This window comes from Melospiza melodia, chromosome 9 (genome assembly GCF_035770615.1).
Source record: "Melospiza melodia melodia isolate bMelMel2 chromosome 9, bMelMel2.pri, whole genome shotgun sequence".
Lineage (NCBI taxonomy): Eukaryota > Metazoa > Chordata > Aves > Passeriformes > Passerellidae > Melospiza > Melospiza melodia.
The window spans coordinates 16,514,930-16,525,201 of NC_086202.1; the positions used below are offsets into that span (position 1 = coordinate 16,514,930).

General features: G+C 45.0%; 1 long non-coding RNA gene across 1 annotated transcript; it reads right to left on the minus strand.

The window, feature by feature from the left end:
• Positions 1 to 7,194: 7,194 nt before the first annotated feature.
• LOC134421660 (uncharacterized) lies at positions 7,195 to 9,951 on the minus strand. Its single transcript, XR_010028651.1, has 3 exons — positions 9,878 to 9,951; positions 7,692 to 7,788; positions 7,195 to 7,431 (listed from the first exon to the last, which is right to left on the minus strand). It is a non-coding gene; the product is annotated as an uncharacterized LOC134421660 (long non-coding RNA).
• Positions 9,952 to 10,272: the final 321 nt, after the last annotated feature.

Genomic DNA, 10,272 nt, shown 5'->3' on the forward strand with positions numbered 1-10,272 from the left:
CAGCAGCCGTGCTGCTCCCGGGCGCCCAGACACCCCCGCACGGCGGGGCGGAGCGCAGCGCAGCGCAGCCCGGCCGCCCCCGCCGCGGCCCCGGCGAGCAGGGGGAGCGCGGGACGCGGCGCAGCGGAGGCGCCGCCGGAGCCGCTGCCCGGGAGCGCCCTCGGCCGCCGCGCCACCTACAGACCGCGGGCAGCAGGAGGGGCCGCCGCCGCCATGCTGCTCATGGGCGGCTCGTGGAAACGCGCCTGGCGGCCGGGGCGCGGCGCGGGGGGAGCGGAGGACACGGCGGCGGAAACTCCGCGGCGCAGGAACCGGCGCGGGGCTGCGGCTGGCCCCGGCGCAGCCGCTCTGGCAAGGGGTGCCGGGCTGGGTGTGGGGAACTGACGGGACCCGGGAGTGGCGACGAGGAAATAGACGAGTAATAAATATAAACACAAATATAAAAATATATAAATATACAGCTGGGTGAAGGGCCTTCGGGGCGGATACCGCTAGGCACGGCCGCGAGTCCGTCACGCCGGGTGATGCCCGGTGCTGCTCTGCCGGCACAGGCCGTGCTGGCAGTGGCACCTCTCACACCCCCCTGAGGCCGTGCCAGTCGTGCCACCTCTCACAACCCCCCATGGGCCGTACTGGCAGTGCCACCTCTCACACCGCGCTGGGGCCGTGCTGCAGTGGCAGCTCTCGCACTGTCCTGGGGCCGTGCTGGCAGTGCCACCTCTCACACTGTCCTGAAGCCGTGCTGGCACTGCCCCCTCTCACACGGCGCTGGGGCCGTGCTGGCAGTGGCACCTCTCACACCCCCCTGGGGCCGTGCTGGCAGTGGCACCTCTCACAGGGCGCTCTCACCCTACGGCACGTTCCTCGCCGCTGTGGGTCACGCTCCAGCGAGAAAACATACAAATCGTCCAATCATTAAAGTTGAAAAAGCCCTTCGAGATGATCAAGTCCAGCCTTCGACCAAATAACACCGTGCCCACCATGCCGTATCGTGGAGTCGAAGCCTTATTGCGAAGGACTGCACCGCATCATGGGGAATGAAAGTGTAAGCGATCCTATCCCTGCTGGCAAAGCCAGAGCGGCGCCAGGGCTGTGCAGTGCTGGGTCCTGGGCAGGACCCGGGCAGCTGGAGGCGGTACGGCTGTCAGAGCCCCAGGGCAGCTCCCTGGCTGTGCTAGAGCCTTGCTGTAAGTGTGTGAAGAAATAGCATCTTCAGAAGAGGTGCTGGGTTGAACTGGTTGCAAGACAACATCTAGACCAGATGTCACACGCACTGGCTTGGTACTGACCTGCCACTTGGCTTGGTATGTGAAGCTGCAGGAGCCCTGCTGCATGAGAGGGGGACAATGTTTTGTACACCAACCTACATCCAGTTTAAGCTCTTCAAACCACTAGCTGCCAGACGAAACAAGTTTCCTTCAGACCACTCTAATTTTGTGTCTGAAGAAGAATTTTTCTTCCAGCTTCAGGAACAGTGTGAATAGCATTACAGACCACGTGAGACAAATCTTCAAAATTGTTTTTCAGGTGGAGGAAAACCATGTGATGGTTTTTCTGAGCATTGGCACTACATAAGTAGCTCCTGCAGGAGCTGTGGGAAATATTTCTGTAAGACTCATAAAAGCAATGGCACAATAGGTACTGCAGTGTTAATTTAACACATTGAAAAAGGCTTTTCCTTTCTGAAGGAACTGACAGACCTGGAGTTTTTTTTAGGTTTCATTAAGAAATGGCTTTGTCTCCTTACCAAGTTAAATATGAGATCTAGTTTTCCAAGAAGTTTGGTCTCCTCACTGTGTTACTTCCCAGTGGCTTTCAGCAGTTTGCATGAATAAGTGGCCTCTTGCACTTAAAACAAAGCCCCCCAAACACTCACTCATCTTTTTCCTTTCCATGCCAAGAAACAACATAATGATAGTAATTTCAACAGCTTCAGTACAAGCAGCTTTGCACCCAGTGGCAGTCCCCAGCTAGAAATAAATGGCACAACTGTTTTGTGGAGCTATGCCAGCTCGAAACATGGAAGGATTTGCTCCATTGAGCCTACAAAGAGAGTGAAATAAAGAAAAAAATATGTAGAAAGGCAAGTATAGAAACAAATTAATATTTCTTTAAGTTCCATTGAGCTATAAAAGCCTGATTTTTGTCAGTATCAAAACCACTGAAATAGTTTTCTACCAAGATTATCTCACAAAAAAGCTAATGCAACATCAGACATCAACTTCTGTTGTCCATGCTCTCCTGTGCTATTTGAAGCTCAAGTGCTCTATTGCACTAAACTAATTCAGATGAATATTTTGACTCATGACAATTATGAAAATTGGCATAAAAATTTTTCCTATTTTTGTAAAGAGCGAAATCACCATATACTGAACTAGCAAACACATTTTCTTACTTTTAACTAATGTAGCATACATCTGGTGCCCAGAGTTTGAAACTAAAAGTATTTCAATATCATTCATAGATCTACAAGGGAGTCAAAGATACAACCACAGCTGGGAAAGACATATCTAAGTAGGCTTTCAGTTTTCTAGCTTGGATGGATGCTAGCTGGGAGCAGCAGTGCTGCCTGTAATGAGGTGATGCATGTAGACCCTGCAGTAATTTGTTGGCAAAGTGATGAACTGGGGTAGTGGGCAATAGATCAGTAAGAAAACATGATAAAGACATTCTAGCAGTAAGATTTGTGGGATATACCACATACACAATTTTCAAAACTAAACAGAAGTATGCAACTGCCATTCTACAGACTCCATGAATTTGTTGGCCAGGTGGCCTGGGAGCCTTGACAAAGGGCCAAACACACTCAATGCCTATATTTCAAAGGACACTTTCCTTGATTTTTTACATCTCTTGTAAGCTGCTTAAAAATCTTAAATCACATGGTGCCGGCTACTTCCCTGGATTTTTGGTGAAAGGGGCCAAGGTAAAGTTCAACTGAAAACTATTGCTCATGCCCAAGTACACGTTGGCTGTGTCTACAGTTCTTTCTGTTCCCAGAGGAGTTTGCAGCCTCACTCGACCCCATGCTGGCACAGCACGCTGCTGGCTCAGATAAACATATGCACACTGCAGTATCACCCTGTGGGGGGACACAGGCAGCATGTGACCCTGAACAGATTTTCTTGTACTTAGGGAAGAACAGTCCTGCCTTAGCAGGATGTTGACCTTTTAAACTGGGATAAGACCTTCTTGACAACTTACTTTAAAATACTTCACAAATATATCTCTTCTATCCAATGAGTTTGAGTTGTCAGGAGGGGGGAAAAGCCACTGGCACGTCTCTGTGCAATGACGTGGCCAGGCAGACCACCACTAGGAATGACAGATGGAACCAGACCAAATGCTAACATTTGTTCACAAATGATTACTAAATGCTTACAAGTAATAGATACACTCACAGAGACTGGCATTTGGGAGTGAGACACAAATATAAAAAATAAAAAGGGCTAAATTCCCTAAATTGCCTAGTATTGTAATGACAAATACTGATGGGATCTCACATTTTTCTCTGCAGTCAGAAGTCAAATTCACCTATAGCCAAAATAGCCCCTGGGTTAATTCAGGAACACTAGGGGATAGGTTTGGGCTGTTACAGGATTTTCCCTGTTTCTCAAATGGTTTACAAGTGTTTGCCATCAAATGGTGTCAAACATCTCTGTGCAAACTGGTATTTCAGGAATTGAAATGACACGTGTCCTTCAGAAAAGGCTGGATTTTCCTATTCAGTTGCTGATGTACTCCCATCACACATCTGTACTGTGTCTCTCTTCTGGAGTAGTAATGTTTCCTTCTCTTTATACCTTTTGAAGATCTCGTGCACTTCCCAGTACAAAATATTTGGGCTAATTAAGAGATGTGCCCTTTGTGAGATGGACCCTGAGTGGGCACAAGGGGAAGCACAGGGTGGCTGAAACATCAAAAGAGGAAGCAAAGGCTGGAGACAGCGCATTTCCTCTCCATGGGAGTAGGAGAGAAGGACATGGCTGGGAGTTTTCCAACACAACAGGTTTTCAGCAAAACATTCTGTTTCAACAGAAAGATCTGATTCATTGAAATGGAAATGTTTTACACAGAAGCATCTTTCTCAGTGACCTGTTGGTGGAACTCAGGCAAGATGCCACTGAAATCCACCTGTTACTCTGCCAACTACAGTTAGAGAGCTCACCACACTTGCCATGTGAATCACAAAAATTAGAGACACTGTAGCTTCTGGACTCCCTGGCCTGCTAACTCCCAGGCTGTGGTACCCTCCTGTGCCACATGTCCACATCATCCTTTAGGGGAGGTGGAAGCGCACGTCTCCTCACAAGTCATGACTGTTCTGAGACTGCACAATCTCAGAGCTTGTAAGGGATGACCCCAGTCTTGTCCAGCCTCCCCTTTTTGCAGCCACCTGTTTCTCTTGAAGTTGGACTTCTAGAGAAATTTGAAGAATTTGAAGAGATTTAAAGAATTTTGCCCAAATGAGTCCAAATGATTGTGAATCCACCTGCCATTGCTAACAAGCTAGTCCATTTATATTTGTTATTCTTGCTGCAAATTTGAAAATATGTCAACCTTGGCTTACTGTTTTAGTCCCTGTATCACATGTCTTCATTTGCAAGAGAGAAAAGCTCCTTTTATTCCAGAAGCACACATGCAAGGTTCACTCAAACCCTCCTAAGCTAAGCCCATGTTATTTTCCTTATGACTAACATTAGATGAATCTATTACTCTCACTTACCCTTTGGCTATCCCCAGGTACTTGAAAAGTCTCATTTAAAAAAATAAAATTATAAATGTTTATTTAAAAAATTGTGCAAAGAACTTGGATAATCATCTGAAGCACTTACATGCAAGTTGGGTTGTCTTGGCAGACAATTATATTTCTTTGGCAAATGGTAAACGTTTGATTGCAGGGACATCACCAGCTGGGATGCATCCAGCTTGGACATTCCTAGTACAGAGAAGGAAGAGGTAATCAGAAATTCCGTCTCATTACATTTTCACTTTGAGTTCCTTGTCATCACTGACTGGTGGAGTATAACAGCTGTTCCAGCCAGATGAAAAAGGCTTATGGACTCTGGTGCCTAAGCTATATATTCTAGGTAAGTGATTAACTCACTTTTGTCTGCCTGAATAAGGTGAATATTATATTACCTCTTGCCATAGGACAGGGCCTTTGGGTTGAAAGAAATCATTAGCCTCTCTTTTAGAAATGCAGTGGCTTTTTCAGAGGGAGCTTATCTGTGATAATGCAGTTTATGCAAACATTGGAAGAAAGATATGGCAAGAGAAAAGCTCACCAAGTGAAGAGCATTCACTTAGCGACCTCTCAGCTTTACTAAGGTTTCCATTTCTTCTCTCCAGAAAGCTGGTGTTGGTTATTCAATCTAAATTTCAGTTAATTTCAATTGTACAGAATGTAGTGGTAGCATGGTCCTCCCCAAGGTATAGCAAGGGACAGCTGTTAAGGCTGAGAGGTAGCCCACTACTTTTGTCACATCTGATCTAGAATTTATTTCTAAATGAGATAGAGGCAGATGCTAGGCACAGAATTTTATCCAATTTCTATTCAAACTGGAAATAAGAAACAAATATGCCATACTAAAGAACGTTCAAATTAGGTGGCAGTAATAATGTTTAATTGAGAAAGTAGCTTCTGTACTTTTGTCATGTGACCTATAAAATTGTAAACCGCTGTTTGAATTAACGTTTGTTTAGCATGGCTTTGTAAATCTCCTCTTACTTAGCGGTTAACAAACGAGTCTGATTTCTTTAAAAAGACAGCGTTCTTGAACTGAAGTGACAGCGAGAGATACAATTTAAATAATTCCAATTGCTCATCCTCTTAGCCGGGGAGGAGCCGGAGGAGCGGAGGGCGCTGGGGAGCGAGCGGAGCTGCGGCAGAGGCGGCGGTAGCCGGGGCTGCAGCTCCCTCCAGCGCCCGCTCGGCGGCTTCTCCGGGCCAGGGACCTCGCTGAGAGAGCATGGAAATCACTTATTCGCTCGCAGACATGGCTGACAGGGTGGAGTTACCTAGATTTCGAGCTTTAAAGGTAATAAATATGGGATAAGATCATGCATGCAGTGATTTGCGTAAGTGTCCTTGAAACTGTTAGGGCAAATGGCATAGACAGTATTAACCCCATATGTTGGTTTGGGCAGGATTGAGAGCTGCATGCTTGCAGACTGTCAAGACTTTCACATTTTTAATGCAACCTGTGGTATTTCCTTTGCAACGTCTGAATGGGATGGGTATAGTGCCTGCTTCTTGTGTCTTGGTTAGCTAACTAATTGCCTTTCCTATTAATGGCTAACTTCTACAAATAGGAGGGATGTCTGAATTTGTGGAGGTCTTGAGTCTTCCCAGGAAGAAAGGCCTCTGGCACACATATGATGATGGTAGCTGGAATCAGAGGGCTGGGGAAGATGCTGCCCTGCCACTGAATGGTGCAGTCCTTGGTGATGAATCTGCAACCTTCCTGCCACACTTCTCAGGCTGGTCTGTAAGAGAAATCACCTCTGCTTCTCATCTGTGGCTACAACCCCATGGAAATCCAAAGCAGGGGGTGAGCCTCTACAAGTGTTAGTGGTGCTGTTCCTGCAGCAGAGCAAGCCCTGAGGACAGCTGTCCCAAAATCTGGTTCCTCATGTACAGCAGGAGCCTGGTTTGGATCCAGCTGCAGAATTGTAGCACAGGCACTGATGTGCCCCAGTCAGGACCTGGCCAAGCAGAGCCTGTTGGGTGCTGTGCCAGCCTGGCTTTCCTAGGCTCAGCCTTCCCTCTTTCAGGACTGCTTCACTTTTCCATCTTCCCTGCTCAGGGCAAGTTGCTTGAGAAAGCCAGGTTTTTTCTAAGTGTAAGAGGGCTTTCTCCCCTGTCTCCTGTAAACACCATCAGTTTCAAACCCAACTCCTTCACCTTCCCAAGATTTTCTTAACTTTCCCCCACTGCCATTAGTTGCAAATTTCCCATTAGGCGCTGCCATAGACCCAGTGGCTGCTTTCCAGCAATTTTCCTGGAGTAGAGAGTAGAGACAAGGAACACCCTGCAGTGCTTTGCCATAGCCACAGACCAAAATCACAGAAGGGAGAGAAAAACCCCCAACAAGACCCCTCACTGTTCTGTGGTGTCACTACAGGCCCATCACACACACAGACTGAAATGTTCATACCTCTGACGAGCACACCTGAGCTTTCACAGCAGGTTTGGGCAGAAGCTGCAGCTTCAGGACATTTCTTCAGGCAGTGTGGGTTCAGACACCAGAAGCTCCCTGTGTGCCAGCAAGAGGCAGCAAGTGACACAACTCATGATTTTCCAGAAGGACCAGAAGTGCTCACAGGTGGGTGCTGTGCGATGTGGATGCCACTCAAACACCCTGCACCACTGGCACATGGCTACAGGCAGTGCTCAGTGCGTGTTGCATGAGTGCATTCACCAAGGGCCTTAAAAAAAAAGCACAAACGTAAGTAAATAAGATCAAGATGTGTTTTATGGCTTATTTTACATAAACACTTGTACTCACTCAAAACCTGTTCCTTCTTAAACAGCATCTATTCTAGCAAAACCTCCTTGGTTTGCCAAAAAGCACAAAAAATTCTCCATGGTTTGTGTGGGATAAAAGGAGCAATGTAAACACTACTAATGTAATGGTGACTAAATTTACCTAATGAACGAACAAATAACATTGTTTTGCTTCTCTCACCTTTAGAGGAAATGTGCACCAAGTGGTTCATAATCCATCCTCGGTCCTTGCCCCACAAAGTATTCCTGTATTAAGAAAACTCCACCACAGTTCTTGACTGTAGGGGCAGAAACATAAAAGCAAAGAATTGGTCTAGATAATGGGGTTAATATAGCTGACTTTCTCTTTGAATCTTTCAAGAAATCTTTTCCCTTAAAAATTTCCCTGCACTTATTCTCCTTAAAACATAAATATTTTGATATTTCTTGCAAAACCTTCACCTTCAGTGGAGTTCCTGAGCACACACAGTAGGGCAGTAGAGAATCCTGGAGTTACAAAATAATATATATAAACAAGAGATAATAAACAGCTGTACCAGTTCTCTGTATAAATTATAATACTTGTTGAAAATACACTGGAGCAGAAGGACTCCTCTCTCTGAGAAGCAGCAAAAACAATGTGTGATGAACTGACCATAACTCCCATACCCTGACTCACCTGCTTCACTGCTGGGGAGGGGGTGGAGCTGGGATGGATGGCAGGGTGGGGGAGGGTGTTTGGAAGGTCTTATTTTATTTCTCATTATCCTGATTCTGTTAGTAATAAATTCAATTAATATCTCTAATTTGCATCTGTTTTGCCCATGATGGCATTTGATGAGTGATCTCTCTCTGTCCTTATCCTCAACCCATGACCCCTTTCTTATATTTTCTCTCCCCTGTCCAGCCTTGGAGGGGAGTGATGGAGAGGCTTTGGTGGGTGTCTGGCATCCAGCCAGGTTCAATTCAATGCACACAGTCTCCCACATTTTCAGCTGATATTGCAGGATTTACTGTTACTGGGTATAAAGGTGCCTGATTTGCTGGAGAGCATTGCAGGAGTACAGGCTCCTTCCCAAGACAGTGATACCAAATTACAACGTCATTTGTATTTATCCAAATAGTTCTATTTATAATAACCTTTCAGGTGACCCAATTGTACACTTGGTAAAGCATGTCTAAAGAAGATTAGTTTCTATCTTTCAGAGTATGAAGTAGTGTACTATATAAATTCTGCAGCTTAGCTACTGTCTGTTTTGAATGTCAGTTAGGATCAGGTAGTGTTTATGTGCTCTTGAGATTTAGCAGTTTTTATTCAGGATTTCTCAAATTTGCATCAAGCTGAAACTTGGCATGTAAGCTGTCAGCACAGATGCTGGTTTTATTCCAAAAATAGAGTAAGTTGAAGCTTTTAAAGGTGTCAAGTGGCTTATTTATGCAGTGGTTGCAGATCCTTTAGTTTTCTGTCTCTTTCAACTATACAGAAGCTTACTCTGTAACCTTCTTCCAGCATTACTGTGTTCTCCAGCATTACAATCCTGAGCAGTGAGGAATAAGAAGATAAATGATCACACTAGAGTGATAATCCAAGGATGGTGTGCCCTGGAAACAGGTGTAAATAATGGTAATTTTTGGTGAAACAGAACTACCTTCACAGAGTCACCATAAACAAAAGTAACTGAGAAAACATCTGAAATGCTGCCCAAAATGCTGACATACTGCTTGATAGCACAGTGAAAGGACAGGCAAAATCCCCAGCACTGGGAAGGTTTCCTAACACTCCCATTTAGACAAGGAAGGACCTTCTTTCAGTGGTCACTGAAACCTCCTCGTCCAGGAATCATTGCTGGGTACAGCAGCTCTACCTCCACCATGGTATTTATTGAGTATGTGTATTGAGGTCCAAGGCATAATGACTCAGAAAATTTGTCGTAGTGTGGATCACTTATGTTCATTGATCTACAGCACAGTTTGAGGGTAACAAACTGCCCCTCATAGAATAAATAAACCTAAATATATATAACCACAAGTGTGTTCCTTTGCTCTATTTTGTGCAGCCAAAGAAATGCCCTAAGCTCTGGTAGATTAGAAAACAAAACTAGGAGATTGTAAAAGACATGAGCTTCCTTGCAGAGTGTCCTGCCAACAGCTGCAGGAGAGGGCAGGTCAATGTAAACATGACATACACCCTGTCCTCTTTCCTTTCTAAGAACCCTGAAAGACAGGAGGAGGAAGGTAAAGCCAGGGAGGGCCTGCCTAGTCAGAGATCTGTCTGCAGCTTGAGTTTCCGTCTGTAACAAGTGGAGGCACTATCAAATTTGCAATAATGTTGATATATAAATAAATATGTAGGTTTTTGTTAATTTTGTCAGTTTTAAGAATACTTACAGGTTGCAAGGACTGTAATCATGTTTCAACTGAACTTAGTCATTTAACACAACCTTCCAATTCATAGCTGTAATTTTTTCCAGTGAGAAATTGACTCTTCATAAAAGCACTTGTGTCAGTACAAGTCAGCGTGCATGACTTCTTTACTGTACTCTTCTTGGGGAGGCATCCCCCATCTGTTTAAGAAACAAAGAGAAGTTGTCACAATGGTAGCAGAAAAATATTTTTAAGTTAAGATCCTGTCATTCTACTGAACCAAACTAGATCCAAATACAAATAAAGACAAATAACAAGATTATAAGCTTGAAGCATTGCTCACATATAATACATGTTCAATGCTCAATAATTTTATATTCTCTGAGGAATGGTAGAATTTCAACACTTACTGGCTATAC